This window comes from Centroberyx affinis, unplaced genomic scaffold, assembly GCF_046629955.1.
Source record: "Centroberyx affinis isolate AG114_WGS23_722 - 3 ecotype Tasmania unplaced genomic scaffold, CSIRO-AGI_Caff_v1 ptg004352l_1, whole genome shotgun sequence".
Lineage (NCBI taxonomy): Eukaryota > Metazoa > Chordata > Actinopteri > Beryciformes > Berycidae > Centroberyx > Centroberyx affinis.
Window position 1 is genome coordinate 49,434 of NW_027282050.1, and position 15,108 is coordinate 64,541.

At 43.9% G+C, this 15,108-nt stretch overlaps 1 protein-coding gene across 1 annotated transcript in view; it reads right to left on the minus strand.

Annotated features, from left to right (window-relative positions):
- rerea (arginine-glutamic acid dipeptide (RE) repeats a) overlaps positions 1 to 14,809 on the minus strand; it is a gene marked incomplete at its 3' end in the record, with an annotated part of 61,913 nt that extends 47,104 nt beyond the window's left edge. Inside the window, exon 1 of the mRNA XM_071543565.1 lies at positions 14,333 to 14,809. The remainder of the gene's footprint in view (positions 1 to 14,332) is intronic.
- Positions 14,810 to 15,108: the final 299 nt, after the last annotated feature.

A 15,108-nucleotide genomic window follows, 5' to 3' on the forward strand; every position in this document is an offset into this window, starting at 1 on the left:
CCTGGCCAATGAATAACGCTGTGAGGGGGCAGGTGAGGCTTGGAGCTATTACACATCAATCACTGGGCCAGGACCCTTTGAAAGATACCAGCTGTCTTAATGGAAAAGAGAAGGAGGGGGCAGTGGCTGGAGAGGGGGTGGGGGGTCCCAGCCAACGGCACCTAATCCACCATTTACATTACTGCAATAGAGTCAAGGGCTAGCAGCCAGCGGGCCCCGCTCAAATACATTTCTCTTTTCCGTGCCTGTTTAAATGAGACCTCTGGCCTGAAAAACCACACAGTTTGTGGCTCGATTAACACATCATCCCCCACAATGGCCACACAGCAGGTTTCTGTTACTAAACACTGCTTTTCTCTCTCTCTCTCTTTACCCAACAGGCTTTTAAAAAGCCATGTTTTATTCATTCCAATCACTCCCACGTTTACCCAAATACATGTTCATCTCTGTAGTTTCAATCAAAACCTGTCTAAGGATAAACATCCAAATTAGCATGGTTTGCTTGAGTAGCTATACAGCAGGACAAAGCTGTAGGGTTTCTTTTTTTATCCCTCCAAATTTTAGTAATTGATTATCTTGGGTTATAAATTTCTAACCACTCAGTATTTTTTTCTTTAGCATATCATAGAATAGATAAGAGAGACCAGATATGTCTACATTTAAATGCAAAACAGAACGTAAATACGATAAAACCAGCCCAGTGAACCACTCAGTTTTGGGGGTGAGACTGAAAAGTCATTCATGGCATATTCAATTGGAGAATTATGAAGTAGCAGAATGTGATTGGCAAGGATTTAGGGCCGGCTTTGCGAAGGGATTGAATGAAATACTCGCATGAATACAGATTAGAGGAGAACAATATTAGCATGAATATACACAGGGTTATTAACAATGAGGGCGACTCAAATTGATCCGAATAAACCAGCCAGATCCTCAGCAGTGCACGGATCCTAGCTGTGGTGATGTTGAGCCGCAGCAGCTTTTCGTCAGCTCCAATCCATTACTCAGTGCGATCTAATCTAAGCTGCCATCCAAGCCCCCTAGAAACAACAGCACAATGAAAGGCTCAGCTGGAGGCAGGGGGTAGGCCACTTCATAAGGGATTCTCTGTGGTCTCTGCACCCCGCCTGCTTTGTCTTACCTGGTGAAATCATAGCTTGCTTTATTCTCTGAGGCCCTCTCTGTTTTAGTTCACATTGGCAGGGCAAAGACACTTGTCTGCTCCACTTGTTTCTTCAATTCACTGATGAGTAACCACATCTTTTCCCTCTGCTAAAGCTATGCTCACAAAGGCTCTATTTTTAGCCGGCATCCGGGGTTAGTTTAGTAGGTAAAAGCCGTGCTCAAGAAAAGAGCTTGGGGCTTTCCAACATGAACATTTAAACCTGCCTAGAGACTGGTAAAAAGCAAAGCATTGCTGCACAACAAGAGACTCTCATGCACAACAAGAGACTCTCATGCACAATGACACTGTGTGCAACAATAAACCACCACTGTCTAAAAAGATTAGCCAAGACAACTAACAAAATCTGTCTTGGCTAATGATAGTTCCCTGTAATTTTTTTTTTTTTTTTACAAACGGATAGTCACTAAGCCAAACCTATTCTCTGTCCAACAGTCACAGGTACTACCACAGACATAAGGATCAGACTGTGCGCTCCACAGGGTCTAAGCCCCAACTCCATCTCTAAAAGAGGACTAAATCCTCCTCTAGTCCCTGTTTGTGTGCTCTCCGTGAGAGCTCCAAATGGCCCTGAGGGGGCTGCTCCACAGCCCAGGATGTCTATTATCTACAGGGCCTGTGAGCAGGACTTCATTTCACAGCCTAATACCAGTTACATCAAGACACAGTACCTCTCAGTCTGCCACGTTTGTCTGGCTGGAGCAAAGCTGAAGGCCATTTCAGCTCTTCTGACTGCTTCATGAGGCATCGTGTTTTGACATGGCTCCTGAGGGAAATGGCAAGGTTGTCCATTGTCACCCTTCCCCTTTCCTCTAAATGAGGCACCCTTGAGAAATGTAATCACGGGCGGTCCAGTGGAGGACTTCTCCCAATGTGTCATTGATAAGAGAAGCAGAAGAATGTGAGGTATGTGGCGGCGACAGTGCTATCATGAATCTGGCGCTTAATTGAGTTTCCCTGTAGAACTGTGAGGTGTTTTTTTCAGTGTGAATGAAGTGCCTGATTTGAAGGGCTTTCTAGTATCTTTCACCTCTGGAGAGGCACTGACAATTCAATTTTTTGGTGAATTATGTTGTTGTAATGAAATTTATCCAAAGGTAAGGCTAGGGTCAGGCAAGGCATAAATACACACTGGGGACACATTGAAGCCTGACTTGTACTGACTAAATCTCTATCCTATACATACCTCCTAACATTTTATCTCTATAAAATGGAAAATAATTCCAGCAGGGGAGAGATATGTCTTATTTTAATCAGATGCATGAAAAAAGATTTGCTGTAAAATCAAAATAACATCCTACCACCAAGGAAAAACAAGCTTGATTTTGCACCCAATTTTGATTTTGTCTTCTGTTACAATGAAAGGACTCTTGAGATTTTAATATTTGAGCACTCAATCATGTACCACTTCCAGTGATCTTCTGCAATCAAATATCCCCTCTCATCTTCCCAATCTGCCTATCAGCTTAACGATCCTATCCATCAGTTCAACTCCAACTGGTAGTCTAAATGAATGTGTGAGAGGAGGGAATGTATTCGGCTGCCCTACATCCTCCAGCTACTCTAATCACTATGCCATACAGAGTGACGTGCCAACACAGAGGAAAAACTAACATAAATAGATTAGAGTGACAGATAAGACAGCTCCGAGGTTTCAGACTGACAGCACGGGCCAGCAGGAGCATTGAAGGATGTCTTCAAGAAGAGTTCCCAGCAACAAAGGCATTAGGTCAGTGCACAAAACCATTTTTCTGCCTAAATTATTTAGCTATGTGGTGGCTCATTCAGCTCCATCCCCGAGCAGATGGTTGGGGGGGGGGGACAATCCCTCCATTCAAAGGCACATAATGATTCAGGCCAGAAACACCTCCACCTCTAGATACCACAGGATGGTATTACCTCTAATTAGGGGGGGGCTTTTATTTCATAGGCGAACGCCTCTTCTGTAACCGCTAACCACCACCTAACCAACCATCACAACTGACTTAAAAATAAAAAAATGAAAAAAATAAAAATAAAGCATAGTCTTCTAAGCATAACATCCCCTTTGTTTGTTAGCCTCCCTTCTAATTTCAGCGTTCTCACAACCGGTGCTATAACTCACAAGTCAATATGTAAACACTGCAAATAGACACTGTCAGTGAACATTCTCCTGTTGGAGATTTGTTTGTTCAAGGAAGAGGAGGGCTTAGAAAGCAGTCAGCAGGGGAGGTGACTGGGGGAGTGGAATATTCAGTGTAGCGTTCAGCCTTGTCATCCACCATCTCAGTGGTGTGGGCCAGTGATCCTAGACAGAGGGGAAAGCACCCTCTGCAGTGCGCATGAGGAGAATAATATGAATCATGAGTCTGTGAGGCCTCTGTGCAGCTAGCCACGCTATTTAAACTATAGCCACAGACAAGGCCATGTTGTAAATATTGCCTGATTCTGGATGCGTTTCCTTTCCCTCATCAAAAAAAATGCTAGGGGGGAAGTGGCCAGGAGTGATGAAAACGCTGCTGGAACAAGCAGGATCTGAGCTCAGAGCTCCCATATCCTCTGAGGACAGCTCATAAAACATGCAGTGACTGGGACTGGGCCTCTTACAGCAGTGGCATTTTAGTGCACCCCAGACACTGCCACAAACACACAGGCCACACACACAGGTAGGCTACAAATACACATAATTAATTTTGGACAGTTTGAAAGAGGTAGACCTGCATGGGTTACATGCAACACAAACAAATGCTTACGTCGTCACCTAAAAATACATTTTGGCTACAAAAGGCAGCTGTTTGCAGAAAACATTAGCAGCAGGGCCAAGAACAATGGGCTTTTGGGCAAGTAGGAGAGTAGAGGCTGGTTTCTAAGCGGTGTACAGTAGCGATCCACAGATTAACTCTGCCCGTTCATGTGTGAAATGGAGACTTGATCCCTAACTGATAGTGTGCTGTGCCTCCAGCAAACACAAGCTGCATATTTTTCATCTTTTCATAACGCCTAACAACTGCAATATATTGGATTACATATTGCATCCTTCACTGTGCAACAACAATGGCGCAGTAAAAATACCTCCCGACTCACAACATAGCTTGGCCAAGGGATAGGCCTGTTGTCTTTTTTTAACCAAAGGTGAACAGAGCCAGCTGCTCGGCTGAGTTGCAGTGAATAAGCCTCAGATATTCTTGGAATGTTAATGTTAAGCTTTGACCATGGCAATCTCACTGAATTCTACTCCTCATTTGTTAGTGAGGTGCCATTAATGACAATGAAAATACTAATTGCCCTGCATGAAAACACTCTTTATTAAGAAATTAAGAAAATTTCAACTTAATGATTTTTCTCCTTAATATTTAGGGAAGACATAGGCGAACAAGAAGCCTGTATATAGCACTGAGGTGGAGTTGCCCTAACCCTTTAACACCACTCAATTACCACAATGTTATGCGACACAATCGTTGACTAATCCCCCGCTTGCATTGTGTTTAAGCAGACCATATGCTGCGCTCATGCATAGGAAATCAGCCTCCAGTGTCTCTGCCATCGCAACACTGAGTGAAAATCTAGGAGGGCAGGTTTAGTGGAGCTAGAGTCCTGTTAAAATAGCTTGCCACTGCATCTGCAAGCTTATAAAAAGCCACTGAGAGCATGTTCGCCACAGTGCTGCATTCATCCAAGTGTATACACATGTGTCAATCTAAAATGTGTAGGCCATTGACACACACATATATAAACAAAAAAAACTGCTGCTGCTGAGCAACTGTATTTGCAGTCCAGGTCAGACTATGTGCTCAGCCAATAAATGGCTTGAGTGTAATGTGCCTTGACCTTCTCCTATCTTTCTTTCAGCAGCTCCTTACATATATTGCTGTCTCTCCTCATATATCACTCGGGCAAATGGTGCCCTTCACCCTGCTCCCTCCTGTCCCCTCCTTAAAAGGCTGAGGGGACATCTTTGCCTGCTGTACTCAATTGACAGCCCTGGCCTCTTCCTCACTGAGCACAAGGGGAGGGGGAACAAGGCTCATCGAGGGGAAGTGCTGCAATGAATAATTATGTTTCATAACATGCCCCATCCCCCCTCCTTTATTAGCATCAAACAATAATTAATGGGGAGCAAGGGGGCACTGGAGAGTCTGCTTTTCAGTTTCTAGAACAAGAGGGTCAATATGCCCTTCAACCCTTTGCTTTCTGCTCACCGTCAAAGCAGGAGACACCTCATCCCTCTAAAAACATGCTCTTAGCTTATTTATGATGCCAGTTGCTCTGCTGGAGAAAAGGCAGCATTCCTGCTACACTCAGCAAAACTGGCCGGATCACTTTACGCAGCAGTTCACCCCTTCTATCTCCACACCTCTTCTCAGTGGGCCAACCGAACAATTCAATAATGAATATGAAATCCCTCCTAATTGATGTCTATGGGAGTTGGAGCAGCTGAAAATATGGGCTATTGGACATGGGCTTGACTTGATTAAGTTTTTGTTTCACATAAAAAAAAATAATCTCTGATCAGCAGTAGCAAAGCCAGTCCTGATCGAATTAGCTTTGCACTAAGAGCTCCATTGATCTTGGCACTCATCTGGGCAGATGAGGCCCGGAAAGGCAGCTGGTAATCCAATAGCAGGGATGGGAAGTGCTTCAAGGACTCTGCTGTGTTTACCCACCTATTTCCTACACAGAAAGGCAAGATGTTAGTGCATGCCACTCAGTGGACTGATTGGAAGCCATGGGGCCTTGGGAGATCCAGTGAAATGAATAAGAACCGCAGTGAGACCAAAAGCAAGGTGCTTGAAAGCAGAAAGTAATTGCTTTTGCCACAGCTATCATGTAATGAGTAAACAGGATGAATCAAGTGCAAGTCTAGATCAGTGTTTAAATGAGCTGTGCAATAACACTCAGTCCCCAATATAGGCTTCAGTTCATAACGCTAGCCAAGAAACTAAAAGCCAGGCTGCTATTAATTTAGAGGTCCAATTCGCTCAAGTGTGCAAGCATAAGGTTAGGAGAATCAACCAGCCACTTGATTAACTGACATATTGATCTAGATCAACTATGGCGTAATAAGATGTTATTGCACAACGTTGACATTCAGATCTCCTACCTTTACAGTGTAATAACTTCACTGCAGCATACATCGATGCAAGCCTTCGCAATCAATTTTGCATGACACAGGCCTAAATGACATAAAACAAGAACCCACAGGGTAGAAAGCATGTGAAGTGAAATAGAGCAAAGCTAAGGTAGTAGAGGGCAAATACACAGCTGTTTTGCTCGTGGAAATAGTTGAAGTAAACTGTGCCTGGATAGTATCGCTGTTGTGCATTTACCATAGTGCTCCCACATAGCCCTCACACACAGACACACACATTCATTCACTCTCACACACACATCAAGGATTCATGAGCGAATGCTCAATAACAGACTGAGTGCATTTCTCTCCTTCATATCACTGCAGTAAGAAAAGAGTGAGAACTCCTCAGTAGATATATACACACACACACACACACACACACTGCTCTCATACCACACTAATAACCTTGGGCTGTCTACCAATGCCATGACTTTATGGAACAGTATGGGCTCTAAATAGAAGCTCCATTTCTCACCAGCAGTCTGTAACAGCTCTATTTCAGCCACCCTGTCATTAAATATTTATCTTAGCAGAGTGGCGGATCATACTGAGGTGATAAGCATTTAAAAATCCAAATCTGGGGCTTTTTCTGCCCCTCACATCCAACCCCACCACCGCCACAACAAAGACCCATTTATTCAAAAGGATTATCTACAAGTGTTCCTTTAATCAGCGCATGGCAGAACTGTAGAAATCCCTCAACAACAGTCCCAGAGGAATACCTTTCTCTGTGAAGCCTTATCAGGCAGAGGATCTCCTCCGCCGACAGGAGAGTGTGAGTGGGAGTGAGTGTGTTTGAGGATGAAAAGATGAGCTGCTACCGTGCTATGACGCCCTCCCCAACAATCTGAGAACAAAGGCCTCCATTTTGAAGTGGAGTTATGATGGCAGGGTACCCTTAAGGTCCCTTGTTGCCGTGTGTCCTATTGGTTTCCATCCTCTTTGTTAGGCCAGTGTTTGTTATGCTAGCTAGATAAGCGACTGTTGCGGGTGGCTGGGTGTGCTATAGCAACCGGTGTACTGGTGGAGTGCCAAAGCTGACAGTCTGTGGGAGGGATTGTGGGCGTTATAGATCACTAGGAGACAGATGTCCAGTCTTGCCCTGACGCTGACTCAAACACTAACCCCAACAACCATGTGTTTGCAAACTGGACTGCTTCCTGGTGGAACTTAAGTTGGTCTTTATCAGTACAGTACAGTCAGCTCACTTTAATATGGCAATCTTCCTCTTATACTGGCATAGAGCTGAGCAGCTTTGTTACTTATGAAAAAAACACAAGAGGTGGTAGTCTACTCTGCTACAGCCTGATAAGCATTACAGCCTTCTTGTGCAGGCAAACGAGCAACCTGACTCTAAGTGCGTGAAAATGACACCAGGCGTGAGCACCCCAAGAGATCTGAGGTTTGGATAAATGTATAAACATTAAATGAATATTGCAAATGTGTTAAATGCCACTGGAGAACAGATGACTGGCTTTGCATTGGTGAGAGAGCATCATTGTCTAGCATGAATAAATTGAGCTTCTCCACTGCACTAAACAAGTGTCATGCTCCAATAAGCAGAATCAAACACTTTGAGCATCTGTTGTCTTTAACTCTCCCTCCCTTTGTTTTCTGGTGTGCCGTTGCAGTTAATGATTTCCTCAAGATCCCCATTTTCAACATGTGATTTGCATGTTTGAAATGCTTAGTTGAACAGACACAGGTTTGTAAAGCAACTGTATTGCCAAGCTAAATCCGAAGAATGTTTGGGCTCAGCTTTGAGATTTCCTTTCAATGGGTAGGTTGATCAAGAGGAAACAGACAAGGTATCAGCATATTGCCTTTCAGTTTCTTCTTGTTTACATATCTGGATTGTGCAGTCATCTCTTCCAGAGAGAATCACCGCCAGCAAAAACAATTACACTCCCCCCACCCGTGCACAGGCCTTTCACTGACTGCCTCAGCTCAGCTTGACAATCAAGCCCATTAGATCTTTCTGTGAATTAACGCTAGTTAACTTAAAGCACTGACAGACATCAAGCATAGTCATTAGCCTGTCTTTTTAGCATAAAAAAACTGGAATGATTTGCCGGTTCAGAGAGATCATCTCCCTACATGCTGCCTGGGGCAGCCCTTACTGTCTACCTCATTATTTTTGGAAGAACAAGGCCACTGATGAATCCGGCCGGATTAAATGGAAGGTGCTTTCATTATGACCTGGCTTACACATGGCAGCGGACTGCTTTAAGCTGGTCTTCTTACGGACAAAGGAAATGGAGTAGATAGCCAACACTGTGGGTATATACACAGATAAATCTCACTCAACTAAGCTGTAAAATCAAAGTGGAATTGTTAGGCTACATCACTCCCACGCAGTTGCACCTTCTGCAAAGAGAAAATGCTGTCAAATGTTGGATTTTTGTGGATACTAGCTGAGCTGACAAGTGCCAATGATACACCATGACTGATAAAGACATTCATTCCTGCTTAAAAGAGAGGTTTTCCAGATGTGATAGTCTGCAATGCTCCAGTGCTTCATTACTGGATGGAACGAGACTGTTGCTGTGTTTTCCCATTTACGTTGCCAGGGCGACAAATGAAAAGCAGAATCACCCGCACGACTAATCAAATGAGTGAGTGACAACAAGTCAATATTTTCTCATTGTGTGGACAAGCAATACATCTGCACAGTAACAGGCTATGCTTCGAGGCTTAGGCAACACTAGACTCACAGCATTATACGGATAATGTGCCAATAATCTGGCTCGGCCTGGCTGTTAAGAACAGTGCCAATAAAGAAGTGCTATCAAAGAAAGACCTTTACCAAGTATGGGCTAAATCACCAACCCACTAGACACAGTCTAGACTCTGTAGTTCAAACAAAAACACTCTGTCCTGTAATGGCTGCAAGCCAACAAAAAGACAAAACTGTAATTGGACATTGATCTGTTGAGGTCTAAGGAAAAACAACTCATCCTAAAGGCAGCCAAGAAGAGAACAGTATGTAAACACACCAACCTTACTAAGATGTTAGGCAAATGGCAGAACTGAGATCTAGTACTAGCTCTTAGTAACATGTGCTCAGAGAATTCATATGGTAACCCTTTTGCTTTAATTCCTTGGGGCTGACTTGTCCATTTTAAAAGACAACTTATTTTTTAAAACAGACAATTAGCTTGCTTTTGATTACATCCTTGGGTAAAAAGCTCCCTAAATGCAAAATGGGGTGAACACCATCACTACACAACTGGTTAAACACAAGCAAGATCAATGGGTAAATTTATCAGCAAATATTACCATTCGCTGCCTGGCAAGTAATCATTAAGGAATGGCACTGATGCATTATTCATTGGCTAATGTATAATTCAGACTTAACAGCAGATTCTATGCATAAATAAAGCTGTGATACATTTATACACATTAAATGTTTACTCGCTAAAATAGGATATGAAAGCGCAGCATGCCTGCTTCCCCGCTGCTGTCACTCGATTATTTGTTTCCATTCCTGATGATGCAGGGACATAAGGTGGATACTGGAATGTAGAGCGTGACAGCTCACTCATCATCAAGCATACACTAAATGGACACAGACAACTGATACCCAGCATTGCTAAAAGATATAATTTATCTGGTAGGGAAAAAAAAAATCGAAGGCTCTCTTTGGGTGTGGTGTATACTAAAGTCCCACAGTGCGTCAACGCAGGCTAGCAATCCAACCTTGCTTCTTTGTTGTAATAAGAAATTGAAAATTAAGACCGGTCAATAAAACCGTACATTACAGCCTTACGATGCGCGCTTTTATATTCTGGCACATGGAGGCGGCACATATTTCACCATTTATGTACTGTCACTTTATCTCCCTCACACTTCGGGGATAGAGATCAGCATCTGTGTTTAAATTTCATAGCAGGATTGTGAAGGCGTTCTTGTCGAAGTTCTCCCGCTAGTGTAAAAGCCAGTGTCAAAGGGGCAGTCAAACAGTGAGGACAAGGAGGCAGTGAGGACACACAGGCTCCATCTGACCGTGTTCAGAGCAGGCAACGCAGGCCGCCCTGTGGGGACCGCCATTCCACTTTATGACCATGCACTGAATTAACGAGGCCAGATGTCCCCCACTTAACATGTGTGAAAGTGCCCTCCGATGGGCTCAGCTGCTTTAAGGATGTACAGACAGAGAAGGGGAAAGAAGATAGGGCCTATTTTCAATTATCCCAATTTCTCACTCTTCGTTGGCTCCTGAGGTTTACGTTAATTAAAGATATCACAGTCCTTCTTCTATGCATACAACAAATTAGATGGAATTTTCTATGAAAAATCCAAGCACCTCTCCACTCCTTCATCACTCCCAATTTCAGTAGCCACCCACCAGAGGGTACTGCCTCCTTGGCTGTACTATCACTGTTTCATATGTTATATGTCAATCTGTCGTTAATGTATTCTAAATGAATCTCTGGTACAAGATTTCCTATAAGGATAACAGGTCAGGAAGTGACAAGCTAGGCTAGGCTCTTCCATTTAGAAATGAAACCCATCTAAAGAATCAAAAAGCACTGAAGAGATTTATCATTGGTCTTCAAAAACCTGAATCTGGCTCTGTGTAGGGGGATGAAAATGGTACCAACAATGGTGTGGAAGCCATGACTTCTCATTGATTTTCCGCCTGGCTTTATGACCAGGCAGCTCTCAGATTTCTGTATTGTGGGGGTGAGAGGTGGGAGGGTAACTGTGAGCTATACCTTTGAAGGGGTGAGAGCTGTGCACTAAGCCACATTCAGACGGCCCAAAAGCCAGAGGGTTTAATTTCAGCTGCCCGGATGGTTTGCCTAAGTTGATCTGGTCAGCCATTGAAGAGCAACTTGCAAAAAGTATTTTTTTCAATGGGTCAAAAATCACATCTGTTTTCATTCTTATACCTTATTAAAATAACAATTTGGTCATGTCTTTGTACAGTGGAATACAGTTGAGTAATTCATGCTATTACCCAAATGGAAAAGATACCTATCCCCCAGCAGACTTAGTCATTTGAAACAAGGCCGCCAACATCACATCAATTACAACTCGCCTTTCTCTGATTCTTTACGCATTACATCATACAGTTAAAAAAAACAACAACACACAGACAGCCACTGAATGTTTTTCTGCCAGCCAGGAGCTGCCATCATCCCGACACAGAGAGGAAAAAGGGGACCGAGACACAGCGTGGTGCAATCCCAGTGAGGGCCATCATGCGAGCAGATTAAATAACGTTTTTCCAATGCCCTGTCAAACATTCAGCCGCCTCTGAGCAGCAAGACAGCCGTTACAGCCTCACTCTATGAAGCATCTCTCTCTCTCTCTCTCTCTGGTCAGAAACAGTCTCTTTGATCCGGATATCGCCCCTCAGATTCCTCCGAGGTGACACTCATACATGCGCGCGTGTGTGTGAGCTGAATGTTTACTAGCATTCTGTACCTTGTCGGTGGTGAGACTTGTGTTTGTGATGAGAGGTGACTCACACCACTACTATGCCTCCGAGGGTTTACATGAATCGACAACACAGACTGCGGACTCAGGCCCAGATCAAATTACACATCAGATTTCATTTCCCACAAACATGGGTACGGCGTATTGCAAATGGAGATGATGTGCAATAATACAGAGAGCATAATGGCAGTGTACACATAATTAAGATTTAGACTTTTATATTTTCGTCTGCTAGCAGCAATATTGTGAAATGTTCAGAGCGTTCCTCCCATACAGATCACTCACTGCAGAACAACTCAAGCTCTTGTGTACAACTCCATTAAGAGGATTGACCACTTCCGCTCTCATTCAATCCACAGTAGTGAAACTAAATGGATATCCTACCTCTGGGGAAGGAGGGGGAGTCTCCAATTCAAAATGTTTTCTTTTCAGAAAGGCAAGCTATTTAAGTCCAGAGAGGGGACCAATTTGACCATGTGACAGTGTAGGTTATATCTGAAACTCTGACTGCACCTAACCCATAAGGTGCTGCCTCCCCACAAAGATACTGATTACAGTCACACTACTGGTTACTCTTTCAGCTATAGGCTTATCGCTCATATATCAGAGTAACGTTCTCCTGTTTCAATAACAACCCAACAACAGATAAACATTCTCGGTCCAATGTGAAAAAGTGAACTAACCTGTAGCAAGGTCACGGTTTCAGCAAACCTACATGTCAACCAGTGAAAGCCGCCGTGTCACACACATACGACTGGAGTGCTCAAACTCCCCCCTCCCCCTCAAAGCAGTGAGCAATGAATAGGAGGGCAGTAGGGAGGTTCTCCTCAGTAACATCTTTACACTCCATTTGTTAATGATAACTAAATCAAAGATAAGCAGCTAAGCCAAATGAAATTGGCCTGTATCACTCCCTTTAAGATTAGAGCGCCCTGAAAAGCGTGCCATTTTACAGTTCAAAGAGTTAATCTGGGAGTCATTCTTTCCTGTAACTCAGAACTCAATGAAAGCACTAACAAAGACTACTATGGTTATGTTTTCAACCATGACTGCACTTCAGGCTTTATAAAATTACTAGTGTTTGCATTCCTGTGTGAGATTTATAAAAAGGTATTTAGAGTGTAAACATTCACACGATTTTGAGGGACTAAAGTCTCCTTTTTATTCACCCAATCATCCATTATCTGCAGTGCTTGAGCCATGCATTAGCCCAGGCAGTGTCGTCCCACTCAAGTGGATTAATCACATATGAATCATTAAGCTAGAGGTCACTTCTCAGTTAGCAGGGGACAGAAAATATGCCAAAGGAAGCTGGGCATGGTGGAGATTAGCTCCTAACAATTAGTGGCGCAACATCTGAGTCCATGTAATAGCTCATTGAAAAAGAGTAGCAGCAGGGGGAGGATTTCAGGAAGAGATTGTTTTTATATGGCGGAGATTGAAGGAAATCACTGCTTCCCCCTTCCTCGATTTGAATCTCGTTTCAGGGCTAAAGCTATCTTTGTGCTTATGTGTTCAAATACCCTGAGGATTCAGCTTCTGACTGCAGTCACATGAAGATTTACTATGACCAATTTTACAGTGATTTCAGTAAACAACCAACCCCCTTCTACTGTAACTGGAAAACATTAGATAAGCTGCCTATGAGACAAATAACTGTAGTCCGCTTTCAAATCCCAAATCCCCCCTCCCCCTCTAAAAAAGACAAAAAAAAAAGAAAAAAGAAAGACACACACACACACATATCCCACCAGCCAGTCCCCCTTGCTCTTTTTAACAACAGGCACACATCACTCCCCCACAGTGAGAGCTGCATGTGCTGGGGGCAGAGTTCATAGCCTCTGGGGTGCTGAAGAGGGAAGTCAAGTTAATTTGGTGGTCCTTCAACAGTTTGCAACTGGTCCAGCCAGTCTCCCACACAGCTCACTACCACTCTTTCAATAGCAGTCAACTATGTTCCATTGTAACAGTCCAATAATCAATTTATGACATGAGCTAGGCTGTAAATCCAACAGCCAATCCTTTATGTGAAACTTGGGGAATTCCCCCCAAAATTTATGAGCAACTGACTCATCAAGATCCATTTAAAAAATGTCCCTGTCAAAACTAACTTTTCCTGGAGGCTGATTGATTACACAAGCACACGGATTGTTTTTACAGTGTAATGACACTTTCGATGAGTGTTTACAGGGCAGCAATGCTGTCATTTAAGCCCTTTGTTTACTTCATTATTCTGACTTTAAACCATTAGCTGCTGAAGCCGTGTTACAGGCTGCCCAGGTCATGGGGGTTGCTTGAAGGTCTGCTACACACTCCAGAGAGAGAGAGAGAGCTCAGTGGAACAGCCAAGTTTTACAACAATGCAGCCAACTTTCAGCTCGCTGGAGCACTCAAAAAACATTTGACTTGAGGTCACACACGCTTCCTATTCGGGTATCACCAAAAGCATAACACTTTTAGCTGAAAGTGTAAGTGCAACTCATGCTTTAATCATTACTATTGACCACATTCCGTCTCTTTATCCCCCACACATTGCTCCCCCTCCCTACACCCCCCCTCCCCTACTCAATCTTTTTTTGTATTCAACTACTCACCCGCCAGTCTGGTGATTCTGGAGTCCCAGAGACTGCTGCAAACAACTTGAAAACGCAGATGACCCGCCGAACTTAATAGTCCTGGGCCAGATCCAAGAACCGGGAACTAAACAATACGAACACGGACACTTTACCCTTTTAAAAGCCGCTGCCCGCACGGAGGTGCTCAGACGAGCACTTGCCTCAACAAAAGACGGTTTCACTTTACTGATAGATTCACGTCCCGATCGCCAAGGCACTATTCCCCCCCCGAAAACTGCTTCTATTCCCTTTGGCCGTGTTGTTGCTCCCGGTTATAGTGTCCACATGAAAAGTACACAGCGCTGTAGTTGTTCGAGGGGTAGGAAATCAGTGAGTTCGCCGTTTACAGGCTCCGCTTCCTTTTTCCACACACGCGCTCTCTCCCCCCTTCTCGCTCTCTCTCCCTTTCCTATGCACACACACTCCACGTTCTCCCTATCACTCCCTCCGTCTCTGTAACCCCCCCTTCAGCTGTTCAACAGACGCATCCACATGGCTGACCTAGTCTTTCTTTATCCAGACACTAGTGAAGGAGAATTACCCCCACCACACTCAAAAAAACGCCGAGCGAAACAAAAACATGGACTGGATTCAAATTATCGTCGGGACAAAGGAACGCCAATGGGGCTGCTGATTGATGGCAGCCCGCAGGGAAATGCTGTGTTTGTAACTGCACCAGGAAGCAAGATGCTCAACAACCAAAGTGTCCCGACCATCGTCAACCGATCAATGATACGCTTATGGGAATGTGACTG